Source organism: Barbus barbus (assembly GCF_936440315.1).
Source record: "Barbus barbus genome assembly, chromosome: 21".
NCBI classification, from domain to species: Eukaryota; Metazoa; Chordata; class Actinopteri; order Cypriniformes; family Cyprinidae; genus Barbus; species Barbus barbus.
The window spans coordinates 18,829,352-18,842,388 of record NC_136749.1 but is presented as its reverse complement, the minus strand read 5'-3'; positions in this window follow the sequence as shown (position 1 = coordinate 18,842,388).

Genomic DNA, 13,037 nt, shown 5'->3' with positions numbered 1-13,037 from the left:
GTGGCGCCCTCTACAGGGATTTGATACAACACAATGTACATTAGTTCTATTGTTTATAATACATTATGTATTTTCAGTTTTGTTCAATAAAACCATATAATTACTTGTTTTTGATACTTTATTTGAACCAGTTATTATTGCCTCATTGCTAATATATGCATTTTAAATAATTTTAAAGGCTATTGTTGTCACGGTCTCTGGTAGGATTAACTTCGCGGAGAGCAGGGAATCCAAAATAAAGTCTTTTAATAACATAATCCACACGCATAGAAGGAAATAACTCAGGTAGTCTCAACATACGTAACATCAAACAATAACTTGCAACTGAACTGGGGAGAACTCAGGACTTAAGAACACAGGGACTAATGGGATAATTCATGAAACAACAGGTGGTAACGATGAACTTAACAAGACACAGGCAAAAACTAGGTCAAAACAGAAACTCAACACAGACATGTGACAATTGCTAGCTTAGGGCTATTTATATTACCACATTGTTTTTAAATTATAATTATTTGATTACTCGATTAATCGTCAGAATAATCAGCCGTTTACTTGATTACCAAAATAATTGTTAGTGTCAGCCCTAACTTTCAAGTTTCAGGTTATAAAGACTTTGAAAAAGACCAAAACTTTGTATTACTTAAACCTAAAAAAATCCCCGGCATCAGGTGACAGAACAGATGTCCTGTGACAGCTGCTAATGTACGTGAGTTCTGCAGAAGTTGTTTAGATTGTCTGTTGCTGTGACGGATGCCAGTCTGCGGCAAGCTGTAAGTGTGTGTTTTGGTTGGGATGGGGGTCATGCTTTGTAGGTTAATTAGGAGTGGGTAGAGAGATGAAGAATGTGTATATATGTGTGTGTGGGCTGAGTTTATGAGGATAATTAGGCTGGGAATCATTCAAGCTTCTGGGGGACAGATGCAGGGTGTACATGGTGAGCATGGGTCAGATGGTCAGGGAGAGTATATATGTGTGTGTGACAAGCAGAGGCAGGTGTGTTACTGTGTCTCTATGTAAAAGTGCTGAGTAAAGGCATCAGGGCACCAGAGAAAACTGGATGAAACCAGTCCTGACTGTAATGGGGGGTGTGCCATGGCTGTCTGGCATACTGGACATGCCAGACATAGCACATAATTCTCCACTGACCTAACAGTTACTGTACTACTGCCTGGGACTTCCCCACACAACACACACACGTGTTGGCTTCTCTATATTAGTAAGGACATCTCATAGACATCATGGTTTTTATACAGAGGTCATGGTATTTGCTGAACTCTAAACCTAATTTTGACTTGGACAGTTTGAGCCTTTCAAACAGGGATGCTCCGATTATTAAAATAATTAAGATGATAATTTTTTATGTCATGGCTTATGAGTCATAACTGATAAATTATTTGTATTAAGATTTTATGCTGCACTGAAAAAAAATCTCTCTAATATGGCTAGTAAATATCACAAATAATTACAAAAAATAGCAAGTAACACACTGAAATAAACATGACATTTCGAAGTAGAAAGATATTTTCTTGTAAATTGTAATACAGTAATTGTTATATAGTGAATTTTGAAATCTAATATCAATTGTGAATTCAGGTTTCACGTTATAATGTACAGGATGGAAATCTAGAGGAATAGGAATGATAATTAAATATCCAAGATTGACTGATACTGATTAATTAAAACATTTCTAATAATGGATGATAACCAACAATTTAACCCAGAAATGTAACTGAAATGTAGATGCATATCAGCATATATCATGCTTTAGACCTACTGAATCACTGATGTTCTGATTTTAACATGATTTATACAGCTAGGTTTCTGGTTCAGCGTTCTTGTTGGCTTTGTCAATCGGATTTACAGTTAAGAGCAACTTTTATATCAACCCATCATTTCCCTCTGCTGTTAGGAACAGGTTATGGCTATGGCTTGTCTTATGACTTATGGTTTGTTGTTAAAGGACCAGTAAAGAATGTTGATTCAGGAACATGTTCTTCTTGTGCAACTCCTCTAGTCACTCAGTCCTGGAATCCCTTAGTTCTGGTTGAGATCCATCTGGCTTTTAAAGAGTAACTCAGAATCCCTGAGCATCACTGCAGAGATGCCAGTGTGTTATAGAGGGCAAAGAAAAGCATTTGTTGATTTTAAGAAGGCTTTCCTTAGCCATGTTTGTCCATAATTCTATAGTGGGACAAGGTTGCCATGACAACAAGAAGAGAATATGCTGTGGTGCTTTATCTTTGGGGAACGTCCACTCGTGAGGTTATTTACTCTGTCAGATGCATATGTAATTTATCTTCATTCAGAATGAAGTAGAAGAGGTGATGACTCTTTTGACTCAAACTATTAAAATATAAATGAGGCAAACAGCCAGCAGTGTGCAGAGAGTCTTATAACACCATATTGTAACTGCAATTCGGAAGGACACAGTCCACTGGCTGTCTGTCTCCTAGCACACTTATGGAGCCATGTGGTTCTCTTTAGTTTATGGTTCGTATAAATGTATCCAAATGTTGTGTGGTTTGAAGGGCTGTTGCATGTAAAAAGTCTCTGTGAGAGGGAAGCCAGACCAAGAATATGCTAAAACACTCAGGAATGATACAGATGCTTACACCGTTACATTAAAGATAAGTTTGAACACAGACCAGTGCTGTGCATTTTACACTTCTAGAGTACAGTGCACTTCAACCATAAGTGTACAAATATATGACAGCAAATTATATTATTGTTGTTACTGAATAAATTCATGTTTTGAATAAATTGGTTGAGTAGATGATTCAGAGAATCACTCAAAGACCCTGTGTTCAAAACGGGAAAACTGGCTACCGAAGGGCACTTCAGTGTGAGAACAATCATGGCCGCTATATGGAAGGTTCATTCCAAGCCAAAGTGCTAAAAACTGGCCACTTCAAAGGGTCCTTCGGAATGAAGGATTTTGTGTGTAGGTTTATTGATACTGTAATTTGTTGACTGTACTAAAATATAAAAATACCATCATATGTTTGCTAATATTTAAAGGGGTCATCGGATGCCCATTTTACACAAGTTGAATATGATTCTTTAGGGTCTTAACGAAAAGTCTATATAACATACTTTGGTTAAAATTTCTCAATGGTAGTGTAAAAACACCACCTTTACCCTGTCAAAATCAGCTCTGTTTTCAGCACGCTGTTCTAGTCCATGTTGCTTTAAATGCTCTTGAATGGAAGCAGAATAATGATAATAGTTTTTGAAACAAAGCATGCTGAATTCCACAAATCGAAAAAACCCCCGATGCATTGCAATTAACAGTGCTTGCATTTTAATGCCTAATATTTCCAGGACTTGCATTTTTAGGTCCTGAAATTTAACAGTTGTTTATTTAAGCTGTGAATATTTCAATTCAAAATATTTCACACATTTTCATCATTAATAATTCATATTCACCTTCCAGAATTCACTTTAATTCAGTCTGTTTAACACTAGAAGCGCCAAGGAGGAAATTTTACCTGTGGCTGTTTTTCAAATGTACATAACAGATTTCCAACAAAACATTCAAGTCTCCCTGTCATTGACTTTTACTAAAATTATGTAATTTACAATCCAATGTTATTAAAAATTAATTAGATAAAACCAGATAAGAAAACTGAGCATTTATACCTATAAGCCCTGCGTGGGTCAAATTTACCCGCTATATAATGCATGTATTTTCGCGCTGTCATTTTCTTGCCGCTTATGTTTTAACATCATAGATTTCTAGGCAATGCCTTTCACTCACTGATTTAGCGGTTATCAGTTTCATAAATAAAGTAAAAATGACTAAAAGAAGGCGGTTTATGGAAGGTAGGTATTAGAAACATTTACATTTATTCATTTAGCTGACGCTTTTATCCAAAGCGACTTACAATTGCTATATATGTCAGAGGTCGCACGCCTCTGGAGCAACTAGGAGTTAAGTGTCTTGCTCAGGGACACATTGGTGTCGCACAGTGGATTCGAACCCGGGTCTCTCACACCAAAGGCATGTGTCTTATCCACTGCGCCATCACCACCCCATAGCATTTAGAAACACTAAATGCTATGAGTGATGGAGAGTCTGATGGTTAAGTTATGCGTCTGGGTCGGCTTAGCATCTGACAGTGATCCAGACATCATATTTGGATGTTTTAGCCTTACTTAAGGTTACTCATAATTGGTCAAACTTTGGTTTTATGATTTCATTTTTGTCTTGCCATATCGTTTAGTGTTCGCTAATGTGTTGCTATTTATTCTAGTCTGGCCATTTACTGAATAAAAAATAAATAAAGAATCCGATCTATGATGTAATGAATAAAAAATTTTTTTTTGATTACCCGAAGTTTATTGGTGTTGTTCTCTTATTCAAATGATAAATTATATAACTAAACAAATTAATAATTGGGCCTAGGTGAAGCTGTGTGCTTGAATTTGTCATAGCATCATCCTATACAGTGTGGTGAATTATTATTGCTCATTATTGTCTATTAATAAGTAAATCATATTAATAAATAATAAGTAATTTAAATAACATGGGTTATCCTAATATATTGATTAATGACATAGTAAATATTTGGTTGGTGTAATATTATAATACAATCTTCTAATTTTCTTTGTCAGAGCAGGCTCTTTTTTTTATAGCTTACTGACCATAATGGATTAGTGTAGGCTGCATTAAAGTCTTGAACATAAAACAACAGGGTAAAAATATAGTTGACGACTAGACATAATCATTTCATGACTCTAGACACTTCTTTGTGAAGACAGTGGCATAATACAATGAAATAATATGTTCTTTAGCCACATAAAAACAGTTGCCATGTGTGTAAAATTTACCCGCTGGCGCTTTTAGGTATGCAGCGACCTCTGGCGGTTCTAGTATTAAAAATACGATGTATAATATTCGACAGGCAAATTTCGGTTATTTTATTTCACTTTCCAAATTCACTGTCACAAATTCAGTGGTTAAAATTCAGCACAAAATTCAGCAGAAATCCGGGACCCGCAGGAATAGCAGTAGAGCACCGATGCATGATCTCCAGCTGATGTCAGGTGGCAGGTGGCGCAAGCGGCTGTTGATGAAGGACATATGTGGATCAAGCCATTAATTTACAAAAACTGATTTTAGCAGAAATGGAGCAAGCGCCAAGTAGAAGTTTTGATTATCGGGACCAGTATAAACGTGGAAAAGCTGATTGTGCGTTTAATTCAACATCTTTGCTGTTTCCCGTAGCCTACATATAAGCAGCTTTCTCTAACACAAAGGAGATTATAATGCTCTTTTACCCAACGCTGAAGTACAGAAATAACATTACACCTGAGGAAGACATATATTGCTTTCGGTTGCTTAGTGGCTTGCTGACATCAGAACAAGGCGGACGTAACTCGGACACTTTTTATTTATTTATTTAAAAATGTTATTATTTATTATTCTCTTGACGGCGAGGCGGCTGTCGGATTGTGCAGTCGAGCGCAGTTATCACCGGTGGAGAGCAACTGCTCGACTGTGGTAGGAGGGGTATAACGTTTATCAGCAGCAGAGCACATGAGTGAGAATATCGCGATATCCGCCTTTGATCTCAGCGAATTTGGAAAGTGAAATAAAATGACCGAAATTTGCCTGTCGAATATCATACATCGTATTTTTAAACAGACTGAATATTTTGTAAGTGAATTCTGGAAGGTGAATATGAATTATAGAATTTTTAATTATGAAAATGTGTGTGAAATATTTTGAATTGAAATATTCACAGCTTAAATAAACAAATGTTAAATTTCAGGACCTAAAAATGCAAGTCCTGGAAATACAAGGCATTAAAATGCAAGCACTGTTAATTGCAATGCATCTTTTTTTTTTTTTCGATTTGTGGAATTCAGCATGCTTTATGTTTCAAAAACTATTGTCATTATTCTGCTTCCATACTCCTGAGCTCTGCTGACTCCACCTCTCTCTTCCGTGGAGTGACGAGCAGACCATAGATATGTGTAGATTCCCTATTCGACCGCCCCAGATATATTGATGCGTCAGCCATCTCGCATTCACCATAGTAATCAATGAATATTGAAAAATATACAAGCGTATAACTTGCTGTTGTAGACGCACACAGTCAGTGCACTCAAAGTTTCGCAGTCGTTCCAAAAATGGCGGATGGCTTACGTATCGTGGTCCATAGAAACAGTCGATAATGAGGAATTTAGGTATATATATCTATAGAGCATATTAAACTTCAGCGAAACTGGCTAACTAGCACATTATTAGGTAAGGCGATTTGCAAAGATTCATTAAAAACCCTTATACTCACTTCTTCTGTAGATAAAGCTGGATCACGAATGATTCGTAGATGCATTTATGTAGATTCGGGATCGGTGCATTCCCTTTAAAATGAAAGTAACGTTAATGCTCTGTGTCTTCCGCCACTCAGATGTCGGGAGTAAATGACGACTGCTTTATTCATTATCACATCCAACAACTAAACATTTCAATCGCTTAATTGGAGACATTGTTGTCTTCCGCTGCACTGGAAGCGGACAGCTCTCAACTAACTAAGGGCGGGTCCAAGATAAGACTGTCTTGTCAAATGTGGGTTCTGTGTCAGAATGTGCGTTTTATTTTATTATTTTTTTTTAAAGTTTGTGAAATGCAAATGTTTTTTTTTCGTCCAGTCCGATGAATCTTTTGAGTTTCGCAAAGCGAAAACACGGGCAGTCCAATAAGATTTCAGCATTACATCACATGACCAGAGCAACTGTTACCCAAAAGGTCAACGCGGTGGCGCTAAAAGCTCAGAAGACTGTACTGAGCACGAGCGTAAAAACGGCGAAGTAGAGGACTTTTTCCGCAAGGTAGAAGAGTGAATGCAGAGTTCTTGTTATTGTTGGTATTTAAGAACAGACTACTCTCACATGTTGTTTATACAGAATAGCATATTAATTCTCCACTGAATCATGTGATCTGACGTGCACCGTCCATTTTCTTCCACGAGCGCAAGTGTTTATGAGTCAAAGCTGGTTCATCTAGACCTGTCAATCATGTAATCGTATCTCTTGCCCTTCCATATATAAAAAAAGAGAGAAATATTTTTCTACACATGAAATATGAAAGCAAATAGAGTAATCCATCTGCCAGTTTTGGAACAGTCTGCGCATCTTTGAGTGTGTTGACTGTGTGCATCTATAACAGCAAGTTATAGCTTGTATTGAATACGCATTGATAATTATAGTGAATGACGTCAAGTTGACTGTTCCAAAACGGCGGATGCGTCAACGTATCTGGAGCAGTCGAATAGGGCATCTATACATATCTATGGACCTGCCCCCTTCATTACTGTTGCTATGTCCGACAAGCCATTACGCTGTCAAGCCACACATCATGTTCTCATGCAGGGAAAAATACATTGCAGAGCAAAGAGGAAACTGACAACGCATCGACAGACAAGATGGAGCAGGGTATTTTAGGTATGAAACAGCCTAAAGTCTCACCTTAAAATAATAAAAAAAAGAAATTCAAACAATAAATAAAATTGTGGCCCTTTAATATGTTGTGACAGATCACTGTAGCACCTCAGTTCAAAACTGCACATGAACCAATCATCTCTTCGTCTTTACTAGTTATTGAATGAAATAAACATGAATGAACATCAGAAGTAGGGGTGTGCTCAAAATATCGATTCTTAGATACATACCGATATAATAAAAAAAGATACAGTATCGATATTCTAGCCCTTAGTATCGATACTCCGCCCAGCCATTAGGGGGCGCAGCGGCGCCCGCGAGTTTCAAAAAACTCATGGAAAATGTTAAAGCAAGATGTAGCATTTAAGTGATTTCATAGTGAAATATGTTATGGCAGTACATGGTGTCACAAAAAAGAATTATAAGAAGATTTAATAAGAAGTTAAGAATAATAAGAAGATGATTTTGTGCTTGTGTGAGCTCAGACTGTACCCTTGGAAAGTTAAATGTTGACTTGTGGTAATTTCCAGATTAATACAATTTGTGTACAATTAATCAGAGCACTTAAAGTTGCAAATATTTAAGCAAAATGCACTTGTTATAATGGACTTTTGTCTTCAATAAATTGAAGAAAAATGCAGAGTTCTGTTTGTTGAGTAAATGTGTTCAGCATTAACTAATTGGCTCTGGCCCATGTATTTTTATTGAATCGTATCGAATCGTGTCACATTGTATCAAATCGTATCGAGACAGCTCTGTATCGAGGTACGTATCGAATCGTGACCTGTGTATCGAGGTATGTATCGTATCGCCAGGTTCTCCAAGGTATACAGCCCTAATCAGAAGCTATCTTGGTTTGATACCTTGATCTGATTCGTTTATCGGACAAAAATGGCAGATTCCGCGTTATGATTGGTCAGGCTGCCTGTCAATCAAACTCCCTGTGAAGGGTCAATTGCACTCAACACAGTCAATTACACTTTACAGGGCAGTCGTAGCCTAATGGATAGAGAGTCAGACTTGTAACCCAAAGTTCGCAGGTTTGAGTTTCCGTTCCGGCAGGGATTGTAGATGGAGTAAATGTCCAGTGCTCTCTCCACACTCAATACTAAGACTAGTGAGACCCTTGAGCAAGGCACCAAAGCCCCAACTGCTCCCTGAACGCCGCAGCATAAACTAGCCCACTGCTCCGGGTGTGTGTTCATGGTGGGTTTGTGTTTGTTCACTACTCACTGCTGTGTGTGTGCACTTGGATGGGTTAAATGCAGAGCACAAATTCCGAGTATGGGTACTTTCCTTTCCTTGTTTTCCTTTCATTTCGGTTGCGTGTCCTCAATCTGGCAACCCGTGTGAGCATCAAATCTGAGGAGGAGGGGTGGGAGAAACAAGTCTTTCCAGTATTTTGAATTTGGACTGCAGTACCCAGTTGAACTGCTAGCTGTCAATGTTACATAGTGATTCAGTGCTGTATATTCAATGTTGTACAGTGATGTATAAACTGATAACCATTTATAACTGAAGGTGAACATTATTGTTTTAACTACAGCTCAGTCTGGAGAAACACAAATACTTAATATCTGATATCAGTCTATGTGGAAGGCCTCAGCAATAATATGTTGCTTGACTAAAATAGCAAGTTCAGTTTCATAAAGCACAAGGAGTATTTTTAATGTTCTTCATTTACAGTAAACACCATGTATCAACATGAATGATACAACCCACATTCTCAGTAGAAAACTATAACAACAAACAATAAATGGGAGGAATTTTTAATATCAGAACCATCCATCTCTTTGTAATAAAAATAATGCAAATGAAGGAGTGTAGCGTCATATTATGCCAAACACGGCAGCAATATCATAACCATGACTATCAGCTAAATCCTTCAAGATGATCTCACCGATACGAGAAAAAGACACAACAGCAAAAGAGAGCATACAGAGAAAGAGAAGGGGAAAAAACTCCTTACAAGAGAGACATGAAAGCAAATGAGAATGTTTCTAACCATAGCAGGGATTTACTGGTGATGCCTTAAATTAAGATACCAAAGTTAGAAATGAAGCAATAATGCCAGTGGAAAGTAACAAGAAAAGTAATGCAAAAAATGTTTTGAATTTCAAATTTTATTTTTAGATTCAATATTAGCTGTTATATTTAAGCTCTTTTCTGGTGTAGGCATATATAATATCACAAAATATCTGTTGATATTGAGTTAATTTTACAGGTAAGAGGTAATACATTCTCAATCCAATTATTTAAACTGAGAAATTATGTTCGGGAATTTATTTTTGTATTAGACATCAGATTTTATATACGGTTAGAAAAAAAGACCTCATAACAAACAATACACCTGGCACGTACTGGTATATTTAATTTCTGACACTGATAACAACAGTGATCAAAATAAGAAAAACCTCAGCACTCCAAAAAGGGACAAAATAATGTTATCCATCAACAGCTACATAGTACCCCATATCATATAAGTCTATGAGTACACACACAGTCACACAAACATATGTAGTCAGCAGTGTAGCATGTTGCTATGTCAGCAGTGTCTATTGTCATGCAATGTTCTGTATATATCCTTTCAGCTGTGCTAATGTGAAACAAAAAAACAAAAAATACAGACCATATGCTGACAAACAAACTCATGCAGCCGAATATATGACTACAAACCACCACAGCATTTTCACAAAAACCTTTGTGGGTTGAGTGAGCAGCAGATGTTGAGCAGGTTCAGGGTCATTGCTAAAATTCACGGGGCCCAGGATGACATTTTTGTGGGTCCCCTTTTACTTCGGATCCAATGAACAGACTATATACCATAGCTGTTCTCCACCAGCGATGATGAAATTCTGTATATCGAACAACAAAATGCATGCAATTTTATCTACAGAAAGGTTGGGCTGCTCTTGACAGTTCTAAGATGAAAACCGTTCATTCCATCTCCCAGAATACATCTCTCTAATGCCCTCTCGCTCTCAGAGCGCTGACAACCAGCCAGAGAAACACAGCCAACTAGTGAAAGCAAAAGAGAGCTAAATAAAATGGAGGGAGAACCAGGAGACGTGAATGTGATGGTTCTCATGGGGGTGATATCAGGTAGTAGCTCTCTTGATGACATCTGATGAGTACTGAACTAAGAACTGTGGGTAATAACTGAGACTTCGGCTCCACCTGCCAGACAACCTGCAGACCTGAAGAAGCTCAGTGAAAACAATGATTCTGGTGAGCTTTCATTAATCTTTTACAGAGACAGGAATGATTTAAAGCAAATATAAGCAATGTTACCAATATGTGGCACTGTGGAGCTGAATCAATGAGAAGACAAAGAAGCTACAACAGAGCAAATAACATTTACAGTGAAAGTTCATTCTGTGCCGTTCGTCTTCAGAACTTCCGTTAGATCTGTAGCCAGCAGAACATTTGAACGGGGAAGACAGCAGAAATTAATCTTTTGAGCAAGAACAGAGAACCAGAACCATTTAAACAAGGTTCACCATCTCATGGATCAAGATCATGGCTCTTTATTTTCTCTCTGAGTGGAGCTCGAATCTATTCATGAAAGACCTATTGAGAAAGCAGTAGCGAAATGGTAAAAATCTACAATTTGAAAGAGAGGTACAGACTGAAATGTAAAGCTCATCTTGCTTGTATAGGATTTTCATGTGTGAAACAGGCATGTGTGTATTCATGTGGAGAAGCAGAACCCGTATCTTTTTTTTATAATTCAAGTTTTTTTATTGCTTTTCGGAAGGTAAATGGGTAACAAGAGTACAACATAACAATAATAATAATAATAATACAGGGTTACAAATTTCTACAGGCAAGGTTGGAACAGTAAAAAAAAAAAAGTACAATACAAAACCTACTGCCAAATATAAATCTATTCATTCTGAGTTGTTACTGTAACATATGTCCAGAACTCTTCCCAGGGAGACAACCCATCCTCTTTCACCCCATTTACTCTGTTGAGCATGGATTCGTAAGAAGCAATTTCAATCATTGCACTCGTCCAATCTTTCAGTTCTGGGGCTTTCACAGTCTTCCAGTGTCTTAGAATAATCCTACTAGCCATTGTAATACATACCATCACAACAGAAAGTACCCGCTTAGAGACATTTGGTAATTGAGATTTATCACCTAGTAAACACAGTTGGGGTGTTAGAGATATTGTAGAGCCATACCAACAACTTATAATATCTATAACTTGTTTCCAGAATGGTTTAACTAGGCTACACTCCCAGATACAATGTAAAAAGGTACCAGTTTCCATCTGGCATTTCCAGCACAAATTGTCCTTCATCAGTTTCATCCTGTAAAGTCTTACCGGAGTGTGGTAGTATCTGTGGAGAATCTTATATTGAGTGAATTTTCCCCTTGCTTCCTTTATATATTTACCACACCCTGCCAAAATACTGGACCAAGTCTCTGGATCAATTTCTTCACCAATATCTCTCTGCCAAATGGTCTTTAAATTTCCCAGATCACTACTCCTATAGGAGCTTACCATTTTATATAATTGTGAAGATTTATGAGATTCTTGTATTTTTTTTAAATATCTTGAAATAGGGTTGTCAACCATGAGGCCAACTTTAGACAGTATACAATTACGTAGCTGTAAAAACTTCCAGAAGTTTTCCTTTCCTGAAAGATTATAACGCTTCTTTAAATTCTCATAAGACCTTAACACACCGTTTTCATACAAATCATCAATAATGCTTATACCTTGCTGGTGCCAATACTTCCAATAAATCATCTTTTTACCAATACGAATTGCCGGGTTATGCCATAATGAAGAATATTTCTGTAAATAGTGAGATAATTTAAATGTTTTATGAATTCTAACCCAAACATCTCTAGTATGAATGAGGACAGGATTTGTAGCATTAAAAGTGGACTGTGAGAATACTTCAATGGGATTGAAAGGTGCACATATTTTATATTCAACATTCATCCAGTCAGTTTTATCCTTTTCCTGATTCCAATATTTAGCTATTTTTGCCAGAACAAATGACAAATGATATAATCTAGTCAGGAAAACCCAGCCCTCCTTTTTCTTTAGGGGCAATCAGCTTGTTTAGAGTTATCCTTGCCCTTTTCCCATCCCACAAAAAATGTTTCATTAAACTGTCAAATTTCTTGAAAAAAGATGGTACTTTAATCGGAAGCATCATTAATATATAATTAAACTGGGGGGCTATAACCATCTTAATAATACTAATTTTTCCCCAAAGAGTAAGTCTAATTTTTTCCCACTTCTCCAGATTAGTTTTAAACTTCTGAAATAACGGGTCTAAATTAAGTGTTATTATTTCTTCCATGTTCCGGGACAGTTTTATTCCTAAATATTTCATTCCCTTAGGGACCCACTTAAATTTAAACTCTTCTACCATAACTGGTAAACATGAATTGGAGAGGGGGGTAGCTTCAGATTTATTCCAATTGACTGTATAACCAGACAATTTTGAGAAAGATTGTATGACATCCATTAGGTGTGTTTTTTTTGCAAATTTTTGCGTCCAAAGACATAAATACAGTTTTTCAGCAATATTATGAAAAGCTTTATACGTCTACAACACATACTA